Source organism: Leopardus geoffroyi, chromosome B4 (genome assembly GCF_018350155.1).
Source record: "Leopardus geoffroyi isolate Oge1 chromosome B4, O.geoffroyi_Oge1_pat1.0, whole genome shotgun sequence".
Lineage (NCBI taxonomy): Eukaryota > Metazoa > Chordata > Mammalia > Carnivora > Felidae > Leopardus > Leopardus geoffroyi.
The window spans coordinates 60,320,190-60,333,466 of NC_059341.1; the positions used below are offsets into that span (position 1 = coordinate 60,320,190).

Genomic DNA, 13,277 nt, shown 5'->3' on the forward strand with positions numbered 1-13,277 from the left:
ATGAACAGTACAGTCTAATTAGGAAAACTGGGAAAACATGAAAATAAAGATTTGAACTGAGCAGAATTCACTACTCAGAAAGGGAAAGGGAGAAAAACTATAGTTTTAGACAGCTTTATGAAGGAGGTCAAGTTGAAGCCAAGGTCTTGAAAGATGAAATTTATTTAAGTATGAGAGATGTGTGGAGGTAGAGGAGCACTTGTTAAGTGAAGAGGTCACTGCAGCCAAAGGGCTCTGCAGAAAGAACACACAGAATAGTGTATAGAGAAAGGCAAGAACTGTCCGTGCATCCTGTAGAGAGACCAATTAGTAGAGTGGCACCTGATTACCTTCCTGATTTACAACACATACAAAATGGCACTGGGATGAATGTCACATCCAACTTGTGTCAAACAACACATTGAACTCCTGACTATATTGATAGTGCTGGGTTCTCACAGTTAGAGGGGACCCCCAATCTAAACCCAGGGAAAAGAAGTGACAAACATATGCAAAGCCAGCCAATGTAATTTCATTTGTCTCCAGCTGTTGTCCAAAGCCGTCTCCATGACAAATCACAAAATTAATGCAAACCAAGAAAGAAAAGAAACAAACAAACAGACAAACCTTTGTGTGCTGGTCAAAGAATTCTGATGATGGGGTGCCTGGGTGGCTCAGTTGGTTAAGCATACAACTTCAGCTCAGGCCATGATTTCATGGTTCCTGGGTTCAAGCCCCACATAAGGCACTGTGCTGTCAGCTCAGAAACTGGAGCCTGCTTCGGATTCTGTGTCTCCCTCTCTCTCTGCCCCTCCCCCACACTCGCTCTCTCTCTCTCTATCTCTCTCTCTCTCAAAAATAAATAAACATTAAAAAAAAAGAATTTTGATGAAAGGCTTCAAGTAGGGGAGTGACTCTACCAGTGCAGACCCATCACCATGCCTTAGTAAACTTTGTATTCACCTTTGCTTTTGTCAGGCAAATATTGCCCAAGATGGAGGTTCCCAATCTGAATGCCAACCTTAGCAAATAACCTCTCTCACCATTTTACAGAGGCTATGAACATCTCCTCTTTTCCATCTGCAAATTCCAGTACCATCTACAAACCTACCTTCCCTGCTGGGTCTCAGAGGAAAAAACAAAACAAAACAAAACAAAACTTCTCATGCATGGCTTTTAAAAATTCCATCTCCCCTGCCTCCTCTCCCTGCTTCATCTCTGTTTCCTGTGCGTGAGCAGTTTCTACTCTCTACTGATTCATTCTCACCTCTTTAAAAATATGGCTAAGTTGAGGCTAAACTACCATTTTTAAGTGATATGCCCACCCTTGGAAGAAGTCATGCATCTCAGATTATGGCCCCTACTACATTTCCAAAATAAGGGACGCCTGGGTAGCTCAGTCCATTAAGCTCCAGACTCTTGGTTTCGGCTCAGGTCACCATCTCACAGTTCGGGGGTTCGAGCCCCACATCAGGCTCCATGCTGATGATGTGGGGCCTGATTGGAATTCTCTTTCTCTCCATCTCTCTCTGCCCCTCTCCTGCTTGCTCTCTCTCTAAATAAATAAATAAACTTAAAAAAAAATTTTTTTTAAAAGAAAAGAATACTCTCTACCATACTGTACTAAAATTGCTTTGTGTGCCAATGACTCATAATTACCAAAATTTTCTTTAGCATTTGATTCTGTAGTTCACTACCATTTTCTTTAAACCCCACTCTCTTTTCTTTATCATGCCACGATAGTCTTCAAGATTACTTTCTACCTTTCTGACCACCTTATCTCTTTCACTCAATAGTATTATAATTGCGGAAAGTAACAGATACGGAACAGAAGCATTCACAAGGTTGCTGTTGGATTGTAGGATGGTATCACCTATCTATCTATCCTAGAATAGATAGGTGCTAGGAGGGAAAGGAAAGCAGTCCAACCTCCACCACAGGTAAATAAAAGAGAAAAAAGAATGCGAGAGAGACTGTCTACAAGACGTCACTAAGTAAATCCTAAAAAGTTGTAGGAGGAAGTGTCAAGCTATATATGTAAGTGAAGCCAGTGCAGAAGAGGGAAGGAGCCCAACTGCTGATATGAATGGAAACCATTTAGATAGAAAAAGACAGGAGGTCAGAGAATGAGACAGAGTTTCTATTTGATAGCAAAAACTATTGATGAGAAATTGAAATTGTGAAAGCTAGAAATGTAATTAAATTTCTTTTGTCTCTTAAACATGGAGGTTGAATTTTTAAAAGGCCATGTTCTTTTTTTTTTCTGGAAGAGAAGAAAATTAAAGACAATCAAGTTTGTACTACAAACTAGGATTAAGATATTACAAGAGTAAAGAATGACAAATCTCCTAGGGTGGAAAGGAGATCTTTCTGATATATGTCACCTTTATAAAAAAAAAAAAAAAAATCAGTTGAAAATACTGGCAAAGCTTTGGCAGGTATATTTAAGTCTATTTTTTCAAACAATGACCTGAAGGAAAAGCAGCTGTCTTGTTTTAAGAAAAGTAATCTCAGGCAAAATGTACTACATTACAAATCTATGCTCTTTAGTTCAGCCTGGGAGAAGACACAGACAATGCTAAACTCCCTAAGTATGGGAATTATGAAGAATAATTATTTTAATTTAAAATTGCCAGCAGTCAACAAAAGGAGGCAGCACTAGAGAATTCAAAATCAACCCCTTTTAATTTCAGAAAATAATTCAGTGTAATTAAATGGAACAAAAATATTAACCCAGTGAACATCTGGATGATTCCAAAGCAGATCAGGGGAATTTAAAAAATATGGAAATTGTATAATTACAGTCACATTTGAGTTTTTTAATTTTGATGCCAAAATGCTCTAAGTCAAGGTATTCCAAAAGTTTTCCTCCAGAAAGGGCAAAAATTGATTATACATTTTAAATCCTATATAACTTTGATCTTAGGTTAGTGGCCAACTCTACAAATCCCTGCCTTCATTCTAGTAAACAAAATATTAGTAAGCTACAAAAGATAGAAATGTAACTTATGCAGAGCCCCAAAGCTGAGTAGGCTCAGAAAAAAAAATGCGTAACACTAAGAACAGAGCCATGCGCATAGTAGATACCCCAATTACCCTTTTGCCAACAGTGATGAAAAATAAAAATGGCTCTCCAAAAGTATTTGCATTTTACTATAATTATTTCCTATCATCTAGAAGAATTTTAATTTATTTCCTCTAATGGAATATGGGAAACTGCTTAATTCAGTGATTTTATAGAGGAAGGTAGATTTTTAATTGCATAGCATACACTGTAACATAAAGCAGTAGGTTCAGAAACAATATAGCAAGAATAGTCTAGAAGGATCTAGACATTTCTAGAAGAGTCTAGAAATTGGATGAAGAGCAAGGTTCTAGGCAGAGACTCAAAGAGCGAATACTTAAACAAATACTGGTTCTGAATAGAGCTAACCCCCAAAATTTATCTGCATCAGTCAAGGAAATGCTTTTATATCAATAGCAAAAATCATAAAGGGAAATAACTTTATATGAACTATATGATGAGTTAAATATTGGCACCAGTTAATGGGAATCTGGCTCCTTAATTTCCACAAGGGCAATCATGCTTGTAAAACAACAACAACAACAACAACAACAACAACAACAACAACAACAAAAACCTTCCAAATCCTACTATGTAGAACTGCCTGCATCTGCAGCTGCATTATTAAAATAGCTCAGTGCATGTCTTCTCTTTGTTCCCACCCCAGTGAAGTTACAGGATGTCCTTCCTCAGCAATGTTGTCAAGTCAGCAAGACTGCAAAGCATTCTGCTCACCATCTGTATCCCTAGGCTTCTCTTCCTGTAACCATTATTCAACTGAATCAGTGGCATCATTTACCAGTCACCATCCTCCCAACTTCAGAAGTCAAATGCCTTCCTTCTCCCTTCCCAGATTCTTCCAAAGCATGGGGGAAAAAATCTAATAATCAATATTTTTTATTATAATTTAGTTTAAAGCCCTTCATAATATACGTCACCTTCCTCAGACAACTGAATGATAACCTCACTGTGGGATGGCATTTTTTCTCCCTCCCATCTAAGAATAGTGTCATATACCAGTCATTTAGGAAGACTTCTAGAGGGTTGCAGATCCCTAAAATCACTCTAGATCTACTTATCTGACCTTGGATGTAAAGCTAATTTGGACAATTATGGGATCATGATTGACAGTTTCTGCTTCTGGTTGACATGTAAGGCTGCTTGAAGACTTGGCCCAAGATCTACAGTTTGCAGAAGAGATGGTGTCCACCATCACTGACAGATAACTTCCGTTCAGACTTCCTTCAACTCAAATCCAAATACTTTCCCTTCTAGAGGGTAAAAACATATTCCTAACCTTACCCCAAACCCATTTCCTTTCCCTTTGTCCCAAGACAAATACAATATGGACTCATTTGACAGCATTTTAATTAGTATTTGATGATGTGTAATCAGATGTCCTAGAAAACATCCCAAATCTCCTTGGCCATCTATATCTCTGATAAGTAAGGTACCAAAAGAGGGTGTTCCACTAGAGGGCACTGGAGGCAATTTAGGAAAACAGGGAATAAATGGATGACAGGTCTTTTCAATGTAAACTCATAGTTGTTTTCATAAAAATGCATCAGGAACCCATTACAGTATAGCAATATATAACACTTTTTACAATACTGTATTTATACTATAATACTTTTTAATATAATCCTCACCAGTGATATAAAACATAGAAAGGACAGGCAACCCTTTTGTCAACAGGGTGACACAGAATAACAAAGCACAGTACAAGAAATGAAAACAGCAATATAATAGAGTCCTTAGAGACTGTGTCTGATACCTGAGATGCTGTGTGAAAGAAGCTTCCCTAGAAACAATCATATCACAACACTCCCTGATGTAGCTGTGAGAAGGGGGATGTACACACAGAATGTAAAGGAAAGCCATCAGCACCTTCTTTTAGACTCACTCTTTAGCAAGCAAGCGTTACAGAAATGTTAGTGCCTGGTCCAATGACATCTGCTCTAATGTGAATGAATCAACTTCTATCATATTCTTATAAGCTACTTGCTGAGGAAAAGAAACCATATAAAAACTTAGAATTCTCACTAACAACTTACATGAAATTGCGAACAAATGGCAAAGTGAAAAAAAATAGCAAGACAGGAACTGTTCTCTATAACAAGAAGGGAAATACTAAGTTTATCCTAAAACAGCATTAATTTTAAATGTAGGCCAAAAGACAAGAAGGGAAAAGACTCTTATAGTAGAAGTAATTCAAAGAAACAAACTCAGGGGATGTAAGCATTACATTCAAGAATTTGCATTATAACCAAATGGAATGAGGATGTATAAAAGTAGCATTTGGCTCAAAACCAAAAATTCATTTTCGGATGGGTATCTTGTGAAAGGACTTATTTTTGTGGCACTCACCTAAGCAATCACCTTCAGTAGCATTTGCTCAGAGGCAAAGACAAGATATGTAATGTTATATAAACAAATGAAATAAATATACAACAAGATCTGTGGCAAAATTTAAAAAATGGAGATAAGAAAACAAATTCCAGAAAAGGAAAATTCAGGAAAGCATGCCCCGAAATCAATGGACAAAAGTTCTTAATGCAAATGCCACAGTGTCCTTCATTGGGCAGGACATGTAGGAAGGTTCTGTCTAAAGCACGTGGACTCCATCTGTACCAAACCATGAAGGTTAGAAATTGTACCCGTTGCTTTTGTCAAGAGTTAGTCAATCAGAAGTTTTGCTGAAGAAACAAAGTTTATGTAGAACTATTTTCCTGCTGTGCAGAATCAAAGTACTAGCACTTGGAAAAGCACAATTTTCTTTCAAGATATCCTTCTAGAGGGATCTGCCTCCTTGCCTTCTTGCTTATCAGAGAAAAAAGATCAGAAGCAGTAGGCAAAGAATGGAAACCAGTTTTTGCTTTTTTTTTTTTTTCAACGTTTATTTATTTTTGGGACAGAGACAGAGCATGAACGGGGGAGGGGCAGAGAGAGAGGGAGACACAGAATTGGAAACAGGCTCCAGGCTCTGAGCCATCAGCCCAGAGCCTGACGCGGGGCTCGAACTCCCAGACCGCGAGATCGTGACCTGGCTGAAGTCGGACGCTCAACCGACTGCGCCACCCAGGCGCCCCCAGTTTTTGCTTTTAAAGAATAATAGCATATGGAGGTAATAGAAAAACCATGAGACGAGAAACGTGTGCCCAGAGAGAAATAGAGAAAAAACAATGGAGGGAAGGGAAAAAAAAGGAAGGAGAGAAGACAGGAAGGATTTAAATTCATTCTCTCACTAAGATAAATCTGCAAATGAAAATTCAAATACCTATGAGGAAAGTTGATGCTAAGAGAACAAAAATCCTTAATAATGAGAGTGTATCATTCCCAGTGAAATGCAAAATCTTCAAGGACTTATGTTTAAAATAATCATAGAGATAAAATGAGGAATAATGTCTCTCACACCACATGCACTCCTCTGCAGTTACCACATGCCCAGGATGATTCCATAGCATCCCTTAGCATAGAGAAAGAATAGTTTCATTGGGCAAGGGGGAAAGCACAAGCCAAGTGTCAGCAAGAAAGGCACGTGTCCCTCATCCTTCCATCACCCCACGTAGGGGCTAGGTACTATGCCAAACAGCAGCATGGGTCTAGATTTCTGAGAAACTGCTCCTACTCCACCTTGTAGTAACTTCTTATGGGGCAAGTGTGAGAGCAAATCTACCAATGAAGGTGCACACTAACGTCTTGGGCACTAGGCTGTCTGGATTTAGGCGCCCACTGTTTATAGGAATGTATCAGGAACACCACCTAGGAGTCCATAGAAATTGGACAGTTCTGGCTGAGGACTGGAAGCCATAGTTCTGCCCATCAGAAGCTGAACTGGGTACAGACACTCAAAAGAGAAGACACTGCCTCCCACACTCCCTACTCTGACCTCCAAAATAGTCCAGCCAGCTTGTTGTCTGGAAATCCAAGGATATTTTTCAGTTAATTCTGTTCCTTACATTACACATCCATTAAAAGAAAATTATGAAATTAAATGGGCAGATACAAATCTAGAATGCACGGATGTGAAGGGCAATCCTGACTTAACCCCTTTGAATATGTTTTTCTGAATTAATCCCTCTTTCCTATGTTTAGAATTCGACACATATTTGAATGTGATGAATTAGTAATACTACTGATATTTGGCAACTTGTTCTATTCTAACCTTTAATCTTTCAACAAGGAGAGTATAGTCTTCTAATGCCCTGGAAAATAAGTTTAATAAAAGAAAATATAACATACAACAGGTAATAAAACTCATAGCTGCTAAGGACCAAATCCACCCCATCCTCTGCCCTATTTATAAGAGAATCAACTACAATAATAGGAGAGTTTGGGATCATATGCTGAGATTTGTTAGTATTAGTAGATGGATTGTCAATTCACATTTCTTGCCCAAGGTAAAGGTGTCTTACCATTAAGAAAAAAAAACCTTTTATGTTATGTTATAAGAAACATTTTTTATTACTAAGATGAAGAACCACGTTTAAAAATAAAGAATCATATTAATGTTATCTGGTCTTCTGATATCTAAGCAGGCACAAAGACCCTGATGAGCCATTTTAAAACAATGCTAATCATTCTGTGTTTAGAGCCTTTGTAAAGATTTACTGAACAACAAAGGATTATTATCTGTTTTGGCCTGCTAGAGTGCATGCTGCCTGCTACTGGCTGTTTCCATTGATATTGTGACATATTTCACCCTGTTGACAATAAATTGTCACGAGCTTTGACAGTTGGTTCATTGCAAAGCATAGCTTATTTGGCTGTGTATGTTAGTAACTTTGTAGTTTCTCACTTTTTGCTCCTTGTATTAGGCTATTATAAATGCAAAACTCTCCTGTCTTTGCAATCTACCCACCTATGTATATATATTTCTACCCCTGCTGCCCTAGTTCATACCTGCATAACCTCACACCTCAATTTAAGCAAGAGGCTCCTACTTGGTCCCCACCTTTAGTCTCTTGTTCTGCCAGACTAAACTTTCCAAGATAGTATACTCACCTCCGAACCCAAGAATTTTCAGAGGCTCCCGGTTTCCAGACACTTCAAATACAGACCATTTATTCCTGTTGAACTCTGCTTCTCTTGCTACTATTCTTTAATCTATTAGCTAATTAAGTGTTCCCAACCCTTCAAAATAGTGCAGTCTTCTCCAAGTCCTGAGGCCCACGGTGACTCCTCCGTCATTTTTACAAACACAGTTCAGTTTTAATCATGCATTTTGTCACACTGTTTTGCACACGTTTGTTCTTTGAGGACAAGAGCCATATCTTGAACATTAGTTCTGATTGCAGATATTGAATTTCAAGGAGGGAAATGAGAAGTTTAGGTGTGTACAAAGGCTTACATAGGCATGATGGGGAAGAAATGGAAATTACACTTTAAGCAGAATGTTCAAAAGAAGGATTTTGCTCTAGAGAGGCACAACAGTAATCCAACAGAGACAGTTCAGATACGGTCCCCATTGCCTCAAACCTACATCAGTAAACAGATATTAAAAGGACAAATGTATGGGCTCAAAATAAAGAAGAGTTTGAAGAGTTTAAAGAAAACTTAAGAACTGTCCAATATGACAAAGTAGAAGTGTGGAGAAACCCCTCCAAGTACAACATCTAAAAGTGATAGATAAAACCTTTTCAATATCCCATTTTGGAAAAAAAAAATCCTTTTTTAGTAAAAATTTAAAAAAGGAAGTAAATAGAGGCCAGAAAACATAAAAATTCATCAAAATTTCCAAGCAGTAGTCAACCACTGGATTCAAACAGGACTGGCCCTCAGGGCATCTGTCCATGTCTTATAACCTGGAGACTGAGTTTAAATATGTCTCACTCACACAATGGAAAGCAAATAAAGACTGAATCCCAAGGAAGACAGGAATTCTGATTAGAGACCCTGCCTTCAAACCAGGAATCCTTAGAGGAGATATCCAGAATAATAAACCAGGAAAAGATGTGGCCCAAAGAAGAACAAAGGGATACCTGACTTGGCCTTGGCTTGGTCAAAGCCAAAAAAAAAAAAAAAAAAAAGAATTCTCCTGAGCTCCTGCATACAAAGACAAGCCCATTTTCACTTAAGATTTGTGACTAGAGGGGCACCTGAGTGGCTCAGTAGGTTGGGCATCGGACTTCAGCTCAGGTCATGATCTCACAGTTTGTGAGTTTGAGCCCTGCATCTGGCTCTGTGCTGACAGCTCAGAGCCTGGAGCCTATTTCAGATTCTGTGTCTCCCTCTCTCTCTGTCCTTCCCCTGCTCATGCTCTGTCTCTCTCTGTCTCAAAAATAAATAAAACATTTAAAAAAATTATAAAAAAAAAGATTTGTGACTAGAATTCCCACTATTAAAGGGCCTCAAAGGTCCAAAGCCAAAAAGATTGTTTAATACAGTTACAAAAAATAAAGCAACCTAAAGTGCCTCACAGAAGCAAATGAAATTTTCTCTAGATTAAACATAACCCTCAGAGGAATTACACATATAAAGTTCCATAGGATATAAGTTCATAATAAATTTTTTAAATTACTAAATATCTAAGTAAACACATTCCCATGGACTCCTGCAAGAGTAGCAAACTTAAAACTGCAAACGACCCTCCCATTACAAAACAGCTACATCCTAGATAAAGAACCTATTTGAAGTACATTTCTGGGCTCACAGAAAACAAAGGAGAACTCCAAAACCCCATCTTCCATCTACTGGGAAAAAAAAAAAAAAAAAGAAAGGAAGAAAAGAAAAGAAAAGAAAAGAAAAGAAAAGAAAAGAAAAGAAAAGAAAAGAAAAGAAAAGAAAAAAACTAACCTAAAACCATATCAGAACTCTAAGCTTCAAGGCAATATGATAAGGTTTCCTGAAAGTAAATGCCAATGCTAGCAACACAGATGAAGTCAGTTCTAAGCAAGTGTCAAATTTGGGGAACTAAACCTGAGACTCCTGCCTTCAGACAGATGTAGAAGAAAGCATCGTGGTCTCAGGCCAGCAGCGACCCCTGGCATCAGGCCAAGGCAATCACAAATACAAATACTCAGGAGGAAAATATGCCCAATTTCAACCCCCATGCCCGAAGTCGAAAACATAAGAGCTCAAATCCCACACTCGAATGTTGACAGCAGCATGATTCATAACTGCCCCAAACTGGAAGCAACCAAGATATCCTTCAATAGGTGAATGGATAAACTGTTGTCAATCCAACAATGGGGTGTTATTCAGTGATAAAAAGAAATGAGCTAGCAAGTTACAAAAGGACATAAAAGAACCTCAAATGTGTACTGCTAAATGAAAGAAGCCAGTCTCCAAAAACTGTATGTTGTGAGATTCCAACCATATGACATTCTGGAGAAGGCAAAAAAATAAAGACAGTAAAGAGATCTGTGGTTTCCCGGACTCGGGGTTTCACAAGGGAAGAACAAACAGGTGGAGCACAGAGGATTTTTAGGGCAGTGAAGCTATTCTGTGCGATACCATGTGTGATGTTATGCATTTGTCAAAAGCCATAGAATTGTACAACATAAATAGTAAAACCTAAAGTAAACTTATGGGCTTTAATTAATAGTAATGTATCCATATTGGCTTGTCGAAGAATAAATGTGCCATATTAATGATAATATGACCATGGGGGAAGTATATGGGAATTTACTGTACTCTGTGCACAGTTTTTCTCTAAATCTAAAACTGCTCTAAGAAAGTCTATTAAAAAAAAGGTATGAGCTCATAATCAAAGATGACCAAATATATGAGGAAACAGGCAACATGAGTGAGAATCATAAAAAAACACCCAAGGTATTCTGATCCTGGAATTATTATACACAGTCTAAAAAACAGCCATATGGAATCACAAAAATTAGCAAGCAATAAAAGATGATGAAAAATGGCCAAAAGGATTGTTTTAAAAATCAAATTGCAAGTATGAAAAAATATAATGACTGAAGTTACAAACTCAGTAGGTGGACTGCAGATAAGACATATTTAAAGAGAGACTTATATGAGTCTAAAAAAATTATTCCAATTCAGCACAAAGTCCCAGGTAGGGAAAACATGAAAAGGAAATTAACAGATATTGAAGCAATCATAAATTTTAACATACACTTAATCAGTTTCAGAATTAAAGCACCACTATTCAACAGACAGCAAACTTTTCAACAGTACCAACGGAAGCCTGAAGACATGAAATAGTATCATCAGAAGTGGGAGAAAATATCTTTCAACCGATAAAAGGTGTTTTCCCAGAAAAAGCTAATTTTAAATTTATAGGGATCAAATAAAATAGCCTTAAAACATGTCAACTAGGGGCACCTGGGTGGCACAGTTGGTTAAGTGTCTGACTCTTGATTTCGGCTCAGGTCATGATCTCATAGTTTGTGAGTTCAAGCCCCACATCAGGCTCTGCACTGACACTACAGAGTCTGCTTGGGATTCTCTCTCTCCTTCTCTCTCTGTCCTCTCCTGCTTGTGTGCATGGACTGTCTCTCTCTCCCTCAAAATAAACACATAAACACTAAAAAAGTTTTTAAAACATGTCAACTATACACAAATTTTTTAAAAAAGTTAAGTGGGGGGCGCCTGGGTGGCGCAGTCGGTTAAGCGTCTGACTTCAGCCAGGTCACGATCTCGCGGTCTGTGAGTTCGAGCCCCGCGTCAGGCTCTGGGCTGATGGCTCAGAGCCTGGAGCCTGTTTCCGATTCTGTGTCTCCCTCTCTCTCTGCCCCTCCCCCGTTCATGCTCTGTCTCTCTCTGTCCCAAAAATAAATAAACGTTGAAAAAAAAATTTTTTTAAAAATAAATAAAAAAGTTAAGTGGAAGAAAACCAAGCAAACAAAAATAGCCTTAAAACATACAAAGTAAAAATTAATAAAACTACAGGAAAAAGTTCATAAACCTACTATTGTAGTGGAAATGTCAACAAATCTCTCTCAATTACGGATATGTCAAGAAAACAAAAATATTAGTAAGTAGATAAATGATTCAAACACAAGAAGCTTGGGGCACCTGGGTGGCTGGGTTGGCTAAGCATCCGACTTCAGCTCAGGTCATGATCTCATGATGCGTGAGTTCAAGCCCTGCAGTGGCTCTGTGCTGACAGCCCCGAACCTGGAGCTTGCTTTGCATTCTGTGTCTCCCTCTCTCTCTCTGCCCTTCCCCCACTCACACTCTGTCTTTCTCTGTCTCTCAAAAATAAACATTAAGAAAAATTTTAAACACAATAAGCTTGACTTACTACCCATATACAAGGAACCCTATGCCTGTTCACATTCTTCTCAAGCCCACATAAAACATTTACAAAACCTGATGGTATATAATAGGCCAAAAAGCAAGTCTCAACAAATTTTGGATAACTGATGGCATCAGAACCACGTTCTCTTGCCACAAGTTAATTAATTAAGAATTCAATAACAAAAAGGGATAAATTTTGTCTAGACGTTTGGAAATTTAAGAACTCATTTCCAAGTAATTCTGGGAGAAAGAAGAAGTCATAATGGAAATTTTAAAATATCTAATATTGAACCATAATATAAATGGTATTTGTCAAAATTTGTGGAATGCAGTTCCTTAGAAGGAAATTATACCGTTAAATTTTTTAAAATCTGAAACATAAAAGGTTATAGCAGAATAAATATAACAAAATAACAAACCAAAAGCTCAACAAAGCCAAAAATGGATTCACTAAAAAGGATGATCAAAATATGTGCAATGCTGGTAAGATGACACATGACATTGTATGTTTGTCAGAACCCACAGAAGTATACAACACAAATAGTGAAATCAAAAGGGGCAAAAGAAAAACTTAACACAAGTAGACAATATCAGGAATAAAAAAGGGGTCTGAAGCTAAAGAGATAGAAGAAATGTTAAAAGATAATGAAAGAATGTCAATAAATTTAGGCCAATAAATTTGAAAACTAAAGCATATGGCCAGAAAAATAAAACAAACTGACCCAAAATAGAAAATTTGAATTAATTTATATCCATTAAAGAAATTGAATCAGTAGTTAAAATCTTCCCACAAACTAAATCCAAGGCCCAGGCAGATTCACAGATAAGCTTTGTCAAACATTTACAGAATAGGGCTCAGTCAGTTAAGTGTCTGACCTCAGCTCAGGTCATGATCTCATGGTTTGTGAGTTCAAGCCCCACATCAGGATCCATGCTGACAGCGTGGAGCCTGCTTGGAATTCTCTCTCTATCCTTCTCTCTCTGCCTCCCTCTCATGCTCGCTCTCTCTCTCAAAATAAATAAATAAACT

At 37.8% G+C, this 13,277-nt stretch overlaps 1 protein-coding gene across 7 annotated transcripts in view; it reads right to left on the reverse strand.

Moving 5' to 3' along the window:
* The window catches only part of ITPR2 (inositol 1,4,5-trisphosphate receptor type 2), a 508,939-nt gene that overhangs the window by 276,907 nt on the left and 218,755 nt on the right, over positions 1-13,277 (reverse strand). The window lies entirely within an intron of this gene.